Source organism: Rhodnius prolixus, unplaced genomic scaffold (genome assembly GCF_049639745.1).
Source record: "Rhodnius prolixus isolate KJV_2025 unplaced genomic scaffold, Rpr scaffold_4, whole genome shotgun sequence".
NCBI classification, from domain to species: Eukaryota; Metazoa; Arthropoda; class Insecta; order Hemiptera; family Reduviidae; genus Rhodnius; species Rhodnius prolixus.
This window is the reverse complement of record NW_027411614.1, coordinates 42834050-42849533: the sequence shown is the minus strand read 5'-3', so window position 1 is coordinate 42849533 and position 15484 is coordinate 42834050. Positions and strand designations below refer to the sequence as shown.

The following is a 15484-nucleotide window of genomic DNA, read 5'->3' as shown; positions in this document are numbered from 1 at the left end:
CTGTTTTTGTACTTGATAGTTAAGATTAAGGTCTATCCTAGATTGTGCATCATGGGTGTATCTATTTGGACAACTGGGAAGTAAAAACTACTGGAAAAAGCCGGAATTTCTTCCTTATTTCACATGAAAGCTTCCGTTTTGTTACTTGATAGTTAATATTAAGGCCTACCCTGGATTGTGCATTATAAGCCGTTGTATTTTGAAAACTCAGAAGTAAAAAATTCTGGATAAAGTGGAAATTTTCACCTTATTTCATAGGAAGGCTGCTATTTGATAGTTAATATTAGGGCCTACCCTCAGGGCGCGATTTAGATGAAAAGAGGGCCTAGGCTATTCCATTTGTGCGGCCCTTTCTCCTCCCAATTTTAAGTTTCTAAATTGCATGCGTGAAAATGAAATATATCACTACGGTGAGACATCACTAAAACAGCGTTTTATTGTTCATGTTTTTTAGAATAGTGTATTTTTAATTTTGCTAACAATTTAAATGTAGGCCCCTCTGGATCTTGAGGCCCTAGGCTGAAGCCTAGTTAGCCTATAGGAAAATCTGGCCCTGTATTTCTGTGTTTATTTGAAGTAATTAATGAAGCTATAAGCTCTATGTATTTTTCAATCTTTTCTGAGCATACCAAGTTCTACTTGGAAATACTAACTTATCAGCAAACAAAAGCGATTTTGGTAGAAATATTTCATAAATGAGATGATTAATGCTGTACTGAAAGACTATCATGAATCTGACCAATGAGACATTGGAATTTCTCCATAAACATTTCTCATTTCCTGTTTCAATATTCGATTGATTTTTGCCATTAAGGCCAAGATTAATCAGTGTATCCAGAAGATTTGGTGATTGAACATTCCTTCTATAGTCGACAAAAGTGGTGAATACATAACTACCTATCTTCTCTAGATTTATTTGTATGAGAAACGTGAGCCTAAATCACCCAATGTTCAGGGGGATTTATGAATATTTAAGAGTATCTTGTTGGGAATAAGTTCTACCTACATAAGAGCCTTGACAGTTCTACACTTGCATAAGCTTATTTCCTACTCTTCAAATTGTTTATTCAATACCCAAACATCATGTATAATAAAATCTAAAAAACATATATGTATAGCAACAAAATTTTTCTTATTAGGAACGACATGTAAATATCATAAAAAAATTTGATATTGAGTTATTTTATTTTCATACAGAATTGTTTATTTAATATAAACAATTAACTGTTTCACTTCCAAAATCTGGAAGGTTACACTTTAGTTCTACTTTTTGCCATCAGATATGAGCACTTACTAGACCCTTTTTAGAACTTTTAGCTGTTATCCATTTCTGCTAAATTCATCCATTTCCATTTCAAAGGTAAATTTTTGAGATTAAATTTTCACTTATTTTAGTAGCTTTCATTACGAACATATGTGTATTTATTACATCTATACTTGCTTGTCTCTTGCTTGTGATGATCATATGATTAGGTGAAGGTAGGTATATATTTTTTTTTAATTTACATTTAAATATGGATAACGTACCTTTTTCATTCAATTAGGAAATAAATTTTAAAAAACCAAGACCTTAGTAAATAACCTTTTAATTAAATATGTTATTTTTTAAAATATTCTATCCGTTTCTGTTAGTGTATAAAAGAAATTCATTCACGTTTACTGATAACTTAAAGAAAATTTCGTGTTAATCTTTACCCACGTAGGTGTGGCCTATTTATTTTCAGTACATGTGCGGTAGAGTAATACTTTTTTATAAGTTCCCGCCACAGATACATCAATTATTTTCAGTTTTGTACCAGCTGCAAGTTCCTGCAAACATTTTACGGTTTGCAGAAGTAAATATTACAAAAGATTTGTATCCAATTTGCAACCATTACAAACAAGGAAACTTAATGAAAACTGCGAACAAATGAAAATGGATGAAAAATGGTATTGTTTCAAACTGAAAGTTAATTTATTCAGTAAGTACACGTTTAAATAGATTATTTACACAATACATGGCACACAAAATGTTAAATTATGCATCCAATTTAAAGTGGTATTTTGGCTAAATGATAAGATGTGAATGCTAAAACAAAACAAGAAATTTAGAAAATTTTTGGTAAACAAGTAGTAATTAGTCCAAAAATTAAGTCACACTTAAGAATTAATTTTCTATTGTATTTATTTTTTCGTTTAGATTAGAAGGAAAAGATTTAATTCATTCTGAACAATTGAAGGAACTGTCTTATAGAAATATAAAAGTAAGTACGTTTATTACTTTATTTTTTTGGAACAATTTACATTTAATAATTTCCACGAAAAAAGTTGCCAAAATTGTGCAGAAACGACAACATTGTGTTTGTTACTTTTTTTTGTAAACAATAGAACGCCTTAACGCGTGAACCGGTTTTTATGAACGAGGTGTCATTCGATTTGGAATTTTATTTAGGTGTGCCATTATCGGCGCTGTCCATCTTAAAATGGGGGATTTTGACCCGCAAAAGTATATGTGTGAATGTGATGTCCTCGTGCCCAAAGGTTGTCTCTAAATATATGTGTAAATTATCGAGCGTTTCCTTTCTTCCTCTTGTGCAGCGTGGGCATATTTTTTAGATGTTTGAGATCTCTTTCATCATTGCATTATGCATATAGATTTAAAAATCTCTTATTAACTTAGTTCTGAAATGAGCTGACTTTCATTATTAATTATTTCATCTTTAGACTTTCTTATTTTTTCAGCATCAATTTCATCTGGTATAACTTGACAGTTCCAATTCGAGCATTACAATCCCCACTTACAGTACAATTCCAAATATTTCTTTCCACATAGAAATTACATAAATCATTATGTCATTGAGTAATGCAGTGCAATTTTTGTAAACTGGTAATATTCTAATAATCTGATTACCTCTTTGAATTCTAATCACAGTTACTTTATCAAAATTCTCAAACATTGCATAGCACGATAAATCAACCTTATAGCCAGCCAATCAATAGACCCCCTTTAGCACGGCCTGTTTTTCCTGGATTTTCATTAATTGCAAATACCCAATGTAATTTATAATCAGTAAATAAATTTACATATCTACTCATTTCGCGTTCAGTTTTGAAAGTTTCATTATAACAGAATACATATATCGTAATTGTTAATGAAACCTAGGAAAATGAGTATCATATTTTTTATTCATTATGTATCAGGTAGGTATCAGGTATTAGGTATCAGCCCTAACATTATAATATAAAATAGTAATCGAAAATGTACTTCTTACTGTTACAATGTTTCTTTCTGAAGTGAAATCAGATGTTCTACACCGAGTTGTCTCCTTCAAATTGGGGAGGATGTCAGGATCTTTTGTGCTGATGTTTCTATGGCTGATACCTTTGGTGTATAAATTTCCATAACTAGAACATGGATATTGTTGCCTTCCTTGCAATAGAAATATGAGAAATCGCATCCAGTCGCCTCTTTTAAAGCTGAAAAACCATCTAAACCTCCAGTTGTCACTATACCCGCCTCATCATTCAATTTTAACTTAATAGTTACACCCTGGGTATTTCTTATCAACAAGATGTCTGTATGCAGTCGAATCCACAGTTCAGGTGGCCAACAATAGTAATTTACCTCGTTTTACTCTGGTTGCAATTGAAAAGTCTTGATGGATTTGTATGCTAGTGTTCTGAGTTTTCCTTACATTTGAAGTTATCATTAAAACATCTTTATACGAAGCAAACACTGCCACAACTACATTACCTCTATTAGATGGAAAAATTTTAGTTATCGGAAAAGCCTGGATAATATCAACTTCGTTCTGCAAACCCAATATATTTCTACAAACTTCTTTAATTGCACTTTCATAATATTGCTCTCAGGAATACCACTGAATATTCAATTATTCCTTTTACTTTTATTTTCCAAATCAATGATTTTTTCTTTTAACTGTTTATTTTCTTCTTTAATTGCTGTTATTTCTACCTTCATATTACTATGTTCTACCATAATCTTGTCCATTTTAACATTGAATATATCTATATCATCTTTTGTTGCTACTCTAATCATTTTGCTCATTAATATTTGCTATCATTACCTTAATTTCTTGTATCCATGACGATTGAACATTACTAGAAACCGCTTCTAGCTTCATATCTTCCACACAGGAAAATTTATTACTGATTGACTCAGGCGAGCCTACACTACGTTTTATTTTATTTTCTTTTAAAGGCGTATTGGCGAGGAAGTCTGCACTACTTTTATTCATCAATACACACAGTTTCTTAGAAGAAAAAAAATCTTGTTAAAGCGATTAAATTTATTGATAATAATAGAAAAAAAGTTTATTGAACAAGTACTAGGCACTAAGTAATGCGCCAGTCTCCAACTTGCATTAGTACACTCTTACCCATCGCCTACAAATTACTGCTGGCATTGTTTCTTCTTATTTTTTTCTCGTATTACGCTAAACCGAATCTCACAAAAATTTCAAAAAACATTAAGAACCATAACACAAATGTACCTGTACAAAAATTTTTATTTAAAACGTAGCTAAATCAAGTAAAAAATTAAAAAAACTTAACTAGCTTGTTAAACACGTCTGCACTGATCACTGACATGTACGGAACTCCCACTTTTTAATTTTGAACCGTTGAATTATTAAATAAGTGTTGTGTGTATGGGTAATGTCTTTGTGGTACTATCTTTAAGTGAACCTCTTTCTTTTTATCCAGTATCTGGACGAAAGAAGTTTAGTGCTATACTAGCAAATTTTATTTTACGATATTGCAGATTGTTTTAAACATACCGACGGAACAGTACATACACCATATAGAAGGCTGGTAACTCACAAGTCTGCACATATATTACTTCTAGTGGTGAGAGAACTTAATGCCTATTTAAAGGATAGACTCCCGAAAGGAGAAGGTAAAGATCGCCCCAATGGTGGCTCTGTAAAACATCAGACATATTAGCATATGATAAAATAATTGCAGAAGATTGAAGTCTTACTGTTGATTGACGGATACAATGGATTAGCATGACTGAGGAACAACATTAGATTTATTGACAACCTTTTACTCCAGATCTTCAACTTCTTATAAAAATCGTTAGTATTTATTGATTTACTTATGGAAATTTTAGTTACGTTACTTATAAGTAATGAATTTTATTGATAATTTTAATCGCTTGTTTTACCAATACATATTATTGGCCCACAATTATTAAAATAGTTTTATAGGATTGGTTGGTTCCATTATACATAACGTGAAGAAAGTGGAATTTATAGATATATTATTTTGGTATTTGCTCTATTTAAATCAAAGAATAAATAAGTCCTTAGATTTAAATTTAAGAAATTGAGCAACCTTATTAGAAATACTGTACATTCTGTTCTTACTTTTAAAGTAAGTAATGGAAAAAATACACATTAAGGTCAAGCCAATGCTATCTAGCGGCAATAGCTTGAACTAGGAAGATGTAATTACTTAAGAAGTAGTTTTAGTGATTGCCGCTAGGTAGCATGAACATGTACTTTGACACTATTAAAATAAACATTAATTTTAATAACCTAATGGAACAACTGTCCGTTATGGCAGAGGGGTAAAAATGTTATTCGGTTTATTCCAAATATTCTCTTAATCACATAGCAACAGTAATAATTTGCTTTTTTTTTATTAAATGTTCATAACCCACGTTGATAAACTTTTAATATCGTCAGTATTTTAAAAAGAAGTTTACCTCTAAAAAAAATCCACTGTTAACATCATAATTTAAAGTTTCTTTATTTATGATTGATAGTTTAAAGTTGATGCTGCTGTATCTAAGACAGTAAGAACTTTACATACCTTAGAAAACTGATACTTAGATAATGCAAACTGATTGCATTATCTGATTTGTTAGTTAAAATTAAGACCAATGCTAGATTGTAATTGTAAAGTCTATAATTTTTGAAAAACAGAAAGTAAAAAGCAATTGGAAAAATTGAACTTTTATCCCAATTTTACTAAGATGCTGTGATTGCTGTATACAATAGTTAATAATAAGGCAAGGCTACAGGAATGTTGCTGCTCCTGTATTTAATAGTTAATATCATGCTTATGCTAGATTGTGCTTATTGGGTCAATCAATTTCGAAGCTCAAAATGTAAATACCATTGCATATAGGAGAAATTGTTGAAAAATTGAGACATTTTTAATATCAACTATCAAATACTGAACTTCGAGTGAAATTAGGAGAAATATTTCACCTTTTCTAACAGTTTTCACTTCTTGTTTTTCAAAATAGATCTGCACAATATGCAGAATATAGCTTTTAATTTAATAATTACTACCAAATACGGAAACGGGAGCGTTTCAGTAAAATTAAGAGAAAAGATCCACTCCTAAACTAGCTTTAGTCTTTCCATGTTTAAAATTCACTGTTAACATCATAATTTAATGTTTCTTTATTTGTGATTGATAGTTTAAAGTTGATGCTGCTGTAACTAAGTGGGAACTTTTCATAGCTTTGAAAACTGATTGCATTATCTATTTGCATTAAGCGATAACTTCCTAGGAAATTAAAAAACTTGTTTTTGCATCATTACTGCGTTAAGGATTTCTTGCAGGTAAGCAACATTTTTTGTGTATACTTTTATTTTTAATAACTAGTTAATGTGATAAGAAGTGTTTATGAAATTGTCATGTTCCTAGGACAGTTGATAGTAGATGCATTTTAAGTGTACTCATTTTAAAAAGTTAGTTTTAGTGTTCATTATGTTTCAGCGGTCATTTACTTCGTAACATGTTAATAATTTTTGGTCGTCTTTATTACTGTAAAGTAAATTACTAATTACGATTATGTATTTGGAAATTATGAACTTCCACGTAAATATTCACATTTCCCTCATTTGAAGGAGAGAGCAATCTCCATGAAATTTAAATAAATAATGTAAAGTTTAATAACGTCCTAGAATTATGGAGCTTGGATTTTGTAAGGTTCGCACAAGTAGTTTTAAATTCTAACTTTTTGAAATGTGATTTTTTACTAAATATGTACGTATTTGTAAATTGCAATGAAAACAATTGTATAAAAAATAGTTTATACAAATTTTATTTTTGTTCTCAGCATTTTTTCGACATTCTAATGGTAATTCTGAACTAGTTCAAATCAAACAAATGGCTGGTTTGATGACATTTTATCCAGTGTAACACATTTTAACTCCTACAGCAACAGTAAGTACAAGTTTTCAGCCTATAGCATGTGGTTTCTCAGTTAAGATATTATGACGTATTATCTGAAAATAAATAATAATGTATGCAGTAATAGATTAGATACGTTGTAAGTACAATGATTTGCATAAATTCAAACTATTCAGAAGGTACGTGAACTTAGATTTACGTTTTTTTTAAAAAAAAAAAGCGCATGTGCTTTTCACTTTTAATGATTCTCTATCAATCTTAGGGCTTTTTAGTGCTCAAATTAGTTTACTGAAGTGAATTACTAAGTAATAAACATATGTGTTGTACAGATTGCACATTCAGAATATTTAATTATATAATTTGATTGGTCTTTTTACTTCTTCAATACTGAACATTTGCAACAATTATGTCAAGTATCGCAAATAAGTAGATTGGGCGTGTTGTCTTCCGCTGTTATAACTCATTTCATTATTTTGAACGATCCTTGAATACTTCTAATTCTCTGTAAGGCTGATGTTTCTGCATTTTATAGTTAATATTAAAGGCAATGATAGATTGTATATGTTGGGTCGGTCTGTTTTGAAAAACAAGAGGTAAAACCATTAGCCAAAGAGGAAATCGCTCCCTAATTTCACTCGAACACTCCAGGTTTGTATTTGTTAGTCACTATTAAGGCCAATAGTAAAATGTACATGTAGGTACGATCTTTTTTTAAAAGTAAGAGGTAAAAAACTATAGAAAAAGTGAAAATTGTGGTCTAATTTTGCTGATTTGTTGATTTTGTTGTTTACAATTAGATTGTAATTGAAGTCTATCATTTTTGAAAAACAGAAAGTAAAAAGCAATTTTAAAAATTCAACTTTTATCCCAATTTCACTAAGATAGTTTTTACAGATGTTTGACAATTCGTTAATATTTTGGATAACACCACGTAACCTCCCTTACACAGTAGTGATGGGCAGAACGAGTCCGTCTTTGGACTCGTTGGATTTGAATCAGTTCCAGGGTTGGAATCGATTCCAACAACTCGTTCACCGATTCCGGTCTCTGTACTTACCCTATGCATTAGTAAAAATGTCACGCAATTTATTAAAAAATATCATTAAATGTTAGCTTTCCCAGTTAATAACAAAACTATATTTCTTTAACACACATTGAGTACTATCCCTAATTTCCAATTGCACTGATAAATATAAAATTAACAACGTAACACAAAAATTAACATAAAAATAGACTAGTCAATTATAAAAATTAAAGCAATGCTGTTTAGTCATTATCTAGCTTGACCACTGGAAGACTGGAGTTAACGTGCTTCAAGAGGATCCAAGGTAGAGAAACGGAAATGGGTAGGAAATTATTCCCATAAAAAAAATTCTAACCCTTCAAGCAAAATGATAATTACTCATAAATAAAGAAATATTTATTTACTAGGACTTGTATATCAAGCTTTAAAAATATTATCTTATTATCTTACGAAAAGAAAAAGCTGTGTGCTTAATCTTTAACATAGCGCTGGACACTCTTATTCTTATCTTCATTGGGTAAGTTTAACCGTGTACATGACCGTGAGACAGTCAAAGTAACACTGAGCCAAAATTTAGTATTACCTAATTGGTTTACTTACTGCAGTATCCCTCCCACTCTATCACCAATTTCACAAACATTCATCGATTGGAAATAATTTTTAGTTAAATATTCGTTTTATTTGAATACAAAAAACATTATAACGCTTTCTTAAGATGATTTTAATTTTTAAAATTTGTTTTTGTCCATTACTCTTATATAATACGAAGAATTTCAAATAAAATATAATATACAAACACAATGATCTAGTATGCAGGTGGAGTCAGTCCTCGTTACCATAGCAATGGAACCGTTAAACAACTCCGGTTCCAGCTCCAGCAATTTCTATTGGCTAGATTCAGTGAACGAAAAAATGGAACGAGTCCGGTTTCAAAAGGATTTAAATCACTCCGGATTCGACTCCACCAACTCCAGTGGATTTAACCAATGAAAATGCTAGAGCTGGGCCGGAGTCGTTTAACGGTTCCGTTGTCATGGTAACTACGACTGACTCCACCTGAACACTAGATCATTCTGTGTTTGTATATTATATTTTATTTGAAATTCTTCGTATTTTATAAGAGTAATGGACAAAAACAAATTTTAAAAATTCAAATCATCTTAAGAAAGCGTTATAATGTTTTTTGTATTCCAATGAAACGAATATTTAACTAAAAAATATTTTCAATCGATGAATGTTTGTGAAATAGGTGATAGAGTGGGAGGGATACTACACTAAGTAAACCAGTTAGGTAATACTAAATTTTGGCCCAGTTTTACTTTGACCGTCTAGCTGACATGTACACGTTCAAGCTTACGCCAATGAAGATGAGAGTAAGAGTGTCCAGCGCTAAGTTTAAGATTAAGCACACAGCTTTTTCTTTTTGTAAAACAATAAGATAATATTTTAAAAGCTTGATATTCAATTCTTAGTTAATAAATATTATGAGTAATTATAATTTTGAAGGGTTAGAATTTTTATGGAATAATTTCCTACCCATTTCCGTTTCTCTACCTTGAATACTCTTGAAGTAAGTTAACTCCAGTCTTCTAGTGGTCAAGCTAGATAATGACAAAACTGCATTGCTTTAATTTATATTTGACTAGCCTATTTTTGTGTTAATATTTGTATTACGTTGTTAATTTTATATTTATCAGAGCAATTGGAAATTAGGGATAGTACTCAATGTGTGTTAAAGAAATATAGTTTTGTTATTAACTGGGAAAGCTAACATTTAATGATATAATAATATAATAAATTGCGTGACATTTGTTCTTATGTTTAATCGTTCCAAACCTTCTGCTGCCTCATTTTCATTTTTATTTGCCTAAATTTTTTGGGGCGGGGCGGAATCACTTTTTTTAAAAATAGGGATTTGAATCAACTCGTTCCACCATCGGACTCGTTCCAATGGAACGAGTCCGCTCAAATAGCCCATCACTATTACACAGTCTACGCAGTCAGTAAGAGTAGTGCGGCGTGTGAGCTCTCGTGAATTTGAAATCATATTTGAAACGTTACATACTATTGTTCATTTATTTTTGGAGAATCGTTTCGTGTTTTGGTTATTGTTGTACTAAATGTAATATATCTAGTGTAAGAAAAAATAACAAGATGACAACGTGATATGTCATAAATTTTAGGGCTTGAAAAAGGCGTGAAATATATCGAAAATTTTGTATTTATACATGATGGTGATTTCGGCTATTCAGATGAAGATTCATAGATTGAACTGATAAGAAGTTACTAGCTCTGCTCTTCGCTGGTTATGGTTTTTGACTATTTCGTAAGAATAATGAAGAGGGTAGTAGTGCCAACAAGCAGGAATAGAATGAGAAGTCTTTTGTTGTAGCAAGTGTTGTGTGAACAACAAGACCTTTCCTTTACTATCGGCTTCATAAGGTATTTTTCTTTTCTTTGTCACTTGGCCCTTTAATTTTTCACTTTTACTTTAATAACCACCAAGCACTCGTTTCAATTCAATTTCTTTTTCTTACCTATGTCTTCGTATCTGAATGGTGCATTCAAATTTTTTTACAGCGAGATGAACAGCTATTTTCTCTCTTGAACAGCATATACGATTTTTTGTAAACAACGTACTTTCATTATTTTATTATGATCTAGAGCTTGTATTGAAACATTTCTCTTAAAAAATTCATTAAAAAAAAAAAACTAGAAACTCTCTGTAATAAATAAAAGCTGCTACAGCAGCTGGTATGGAGCAATCTGTACTTTTACAGGAATCATGAGATACTTACAACCTTTCCAACGAATTCAGTCTCCCATTATTTATTTAGGAAATTAGTCGTATGTTCTTCGGTTCGCTTTGATCTTACCATTCATGATGACCACAAAATCTTTTACCCTCTATCTAGCGAGAGCCTTTCTTTGCAGAATTATTGTTATGTGCATATCCATTGTTTTAGTTTAATTACAGTCAGATTTATTTAGTTTTATGAATTAAATCAGTGGTTCCCAAAGTGGTCCCTCCCTCCCCCCGATATCATTCAGTGGTTACCCCCAGGGGTCCCCGATATCATTCAGGGGGTTCGTGGATAATTAAAATTGATTTAGAGGTCCCTGAACAACGTCAGGGGGTCCGCGCAAGGTTCAATATAAAAAAATAAAACAGATCCCTTTTTATTATTATGGAAATTTGAATCTACAAGGTGACCAATTAAATTTAATCAAAACTAAAAGTGTAATATCTGCGTTGGTTTCTGTACAAACAAAACTTGGGAAGAGGAGAATGTTCTGTTTCCAAATCTTTCGAAATTGCAAAATAGAGATGTAGATTTGCTAGCTTACTGTCAACACTCAACGGTTCTTTATGCAGACCTGAACCAAAGATTTGAAGACATTCTTCACTTGGATATTCCCTATTGGGTGTTGAACCCTTTTGCGCATGGACTAACTCAGATTTCAAACACAGATGAATCCATTCTAATACAGGAGCAGTTTATTGAAATGTACACTAATGAGGAACATAAACCAATGTTTGAACAAGGATTCCACAAATTCTGATTACAAAAACAGAACCCAATTTTGTATCCTGCATTATGGGTTATTGTACAGAATTTGTAGACTGCTTTCCCGTCTTCCTATTTGGTAGAACCTGGATTCAAAGCCGTTAAGAACCTCATCACCAAAAAAAACCGGCCAGGAATTAGTGCTTGTGGGGATTTGCGGTTGCTACTCACAAACATTGAGCCGGATATAAATACAGGTACATGTACTCTCATAACATCTCATTTTATTTTAAACAAAAGTTAAAATTTCAATAAATACTTCTTCAACAAAATGTTTTTTTAAATTTGTAATTTTTATACTATGCATTTATGTAGCTTTTTCACTTGGGGGTCCGTGGGCAAGTTTTGACTATAAAAAGGAGTCCATGGGTCAAAAAAGTATTAAATGTAATAATTTTAAACGAAATTGAGCTTGAAAAATTGTTTATTTTGGTTGAGGAACTTAATAAACTAATGATTTAAATTTATGGCAGAGTGTAACTTGAATTAAACAAATTTAGTGTAAAATTAGATTGCAACGTAGGAGTGCATTCATGTTTGAATGATTGATTCGTTTAAAAGGTTTAAACTAAAATTTCAGCATTTATAATCACCTTTAATAACCACCAAGCACTCGTTTCAATTCAATTTCTTTTTCTTACCTACAATAATTAAAAGGTGTTACGATCAAGTGGAATGTTATTCAGTTTTCAACGGGTCTATTTGTTTTTGATAAATGTTTTTACGAATCGTCAAGTATCGTGTGTGATGAAATTCAATATTTAATTTAATGCTCCTTTTGGCGAAAACCTAAAATTTCAGCATTCATATTTTATTTATTTCTTAAATTTTTGAAAGATGCAAATTTATCTAAAACAAAAAATTTATCCTAAACGATTTAATTTGTGGTATCATTGAATAGAATGCTTTTTAATTTAAGATTAACTCTATAAACTGTTTATTTCATTGAATAATGATTTTCAGATTAAAACCAGCCAATACTGTGAGCCAATAACTGCAAAACCGTCCATCAACTGAAGCGGAAATGAAAAAGTCGTTGAGAAAACATCGATCAAATGAGTAAGTGCAAACAACTTTTCTTATGAATCAATTACTTAAAATTTGTATTATTAGGTGTAGGTAAATTGCATGGAGTAAGGAAAAAATATTGTGGGGGGGGTGAAGCCGCTCAATCAAATTGAAATTATTAATATTGGAAGTGATTTTGGATAGCTATGGTAATGCAACTCGCCATGTTGAAAATGTAAAATTAAATGTTAAACATTACATTGCCTGTAAAAAATATTTCACATTTGTATAATTCAATGTGGCGGTTGACATGGTAACAGCTAAACATAATCACACCAATATTCACGCCGTCACGCCACCAGCTGTCTATTGTTCACAGTTACCATTTTAAAATTAACCTTATTTAATTAAGTAGTAGGATTTGTTGTAGAATTTTATTTTAAATATTTTTACACATGTGTTACAATTCATTACATATAGCATATGGTATAACCTCCACCATGTAACCTTCCTCACTCAGTCAGTAGTCGACAAGTGTAGTGTGTAGCCGAAATATCTACTGTAACCATTAAATCTACTTTTTGATGGTAATTGTAATTATGAAACCGAATAGATACAATAAACATGCGTGCTACGTTAGATAAAATCAAAGTTATTATCCTGAATGGCGGGCCTAACAACATTTGGACTTGATACTTTTCGGTAAGGTATTAATTTTGTAGGTAATAATATTTCATTTATTTATAAAATATTGTATTACATACAAGATGATTTTTATAGGTCAGCTGTCTTTGAAGTTGATCTGAATGCAGCAGTTTAAATTGCCAACCAATGCTCACAAATAATGTCATTTTGCATATTTATAATTGCAGGGATATGAAATACAATAGGCAAAAAAAGTATTTGCACATCCTGTTATTTTAAGGTTTCATATAAAACAAAATTCGCTTTTTTACCCAAATTACGTTTATTTAACTTCTTAAATCAAGCACTATAAGATGATAAATAAAAATATGCAAAAGAGTCAAATAAATTAAGTATAAAGAACATAATGTTATTTTATACTGCAAAAAAAGTATTTGCACACCTAGTTAAACATTTCAAAAAATAATTTGGTTTACCCATAACCAATCATAACATTGTCCTTAATATTTAGTGTGCATCCCTTTAGCTTCAATTACGGCTTGTAACGCCTTGGCATTGATTCAACTAAATTTCTTGTCACCTCATCTGATAAATTGTTCCAGGAATTAACTGACACTTGTCTTAAGTGCTCCTTACTTGTAATAGAGGTCTGGCGGACTTTCCTGTCCACAATATGCCAGAGATTTTCAATTGGGTTCAGGTCTGGTGATTGAGGTGGGTTCAGTAATCTTCTTGGGGCATTATAAAGAAGCCATTCTTTTGTAATGTTGGCCGTATGTTCTGGATGGTTATCCTGCTGGAAATGAAAATCGTTCTCCAAACCTAATTTTACAGCACTTGCCTTCAAGTTGCCTCGCAACACCTCCAAATAAGACCGAGCTGTTATTATGCCCTCAATAACTTCTGAATTACCCACCCCAGAGTAAGCCATACGGCCCCAAACCAAGATATTTCCTCCTCCATGCTTAACAGTTTTTAATATATTTTTTGTATTCAAACCAGTTTTATTTCTTCTCCAGATTGTTATTATATTTTGTGGTTTAAAAACCTCAATCTTGCTTCCATCAGAAAAAAATAATTTTTTCCCGAAATTCAACAGGTTTTTTAACAAATTCTTTGGCGAACTCAAGACGTTTTTTCCTATTAACCTCACTAATAAATGGCTTTTTTAAGGGTCGCCTGCCTCGTATGCCTTTATTGTGAAGGACGTTTCTTATTGTTTGAGGTGTAACCGTCTTTCCTGAACAAGACGGTCATGCGCAAGTTTTTGAGCGCTGTGAGTTGGTTTCCTCAGCGTGTCTTTGACGACCTTCCTCCTCTCCCGTTCATTTAAGGCTCTTGGTCGACCTGTTCGCTGTTTATTTTCTGTTGTTCCTCTTTCAATGATATACCTCACTGTTAAAAACGATAAATTTACTTTATTTCCGATTTCTCTATTACTGTTTCCAGCACGATGTAATATAAGCACTTCCTGTTTCACACTCACAGGAATTTTTCTAGATTTTGGAGCCATCTCAATGCACTAGTTGAAAACACAATTAAAACTAATGAATCTAGTAAAGGGAGTATAGACAGTACCAAAGGTGACGTTAATCCTCTTTTGTTAGGGCATTTGTTTTATTTACAAGTCAAGAGATCCCAAATTACAGGTGTGCAAATACTTTTTTTGCAGTATAAAATAACATTATGTTGTTTATACTTAATTTATTTGACTCTTTTGCATATTTTTATTTATCATCTTATAGTGCTTGATTTAAGAAGTTAAATAAACGTAATTTGGGAAAAAAAGTGAATTTTTTTTATATGAAACCTTGAAATAACAGGGTGTGCAAATACTTTTTTTGCCTATTGTATGTAGTCAATCCCAACTTGAAAATGAGGCAAAACTGTTGGTAAGAGCGCTCTACTGGCAAGGTCAAGAACTACTCGGCAATTATTAGTTCTCAGTTCTTCCGCTAGATCGCATGGGTATGTAGAATTTGTTTTTACTTTCGAAGAAACCATGTAATTATTTCAACATTAATGTTACCAACTTTAGGTAACTTTAATATGTGCACAAATTATGTATTGAATATAAAAGAGATGA

The 15484-nt window shown here is 31.5% G+C and overlaps 1 long non-coding RNA gene across 5 annotated transcripts in view; it reads left to right on the top strand.

Moving 5' to 3' along the window:
* Positions 1 to 1516: 1516 nt before the first annotated feature.
* Positions 1517 to 15484, top strand: part of LOC141455795 (uncharacterized) — a 20710-nt gene continuing 6742 nt past the window's right edge. For 3 of the 5 annotated variants that reach the window (XR_012459446.1, XR_012459444.1, XR_012459445.1), the window contains exons 1-8: positions 1517 to 1961; positions 2180 to 2243; positions 4763 to 5078; positions 6434 to 6578; positions 7079 to 7185; positions 12709 to 12804; positions 13234 to 13455; positions 13534 to 15366. This is a non-coding gene — a long non-coding RNA (uncharacterized lncRNA). Of the gene's footprint in view, positions 1962 to 2179; positions 2244 to 4762; positions 5079 to 6433; positions 6579 to 7078; positions 7186 to 9430; positions 11943 to 12708; positions 12805 to 13233; positions 13456 to 13533; positions 15367 to 15484 lie in introns of those variants that run through there. The other 2 variants (XR_012459447.1, XR_012459448.1) reach the window with 2 other exon arrangements.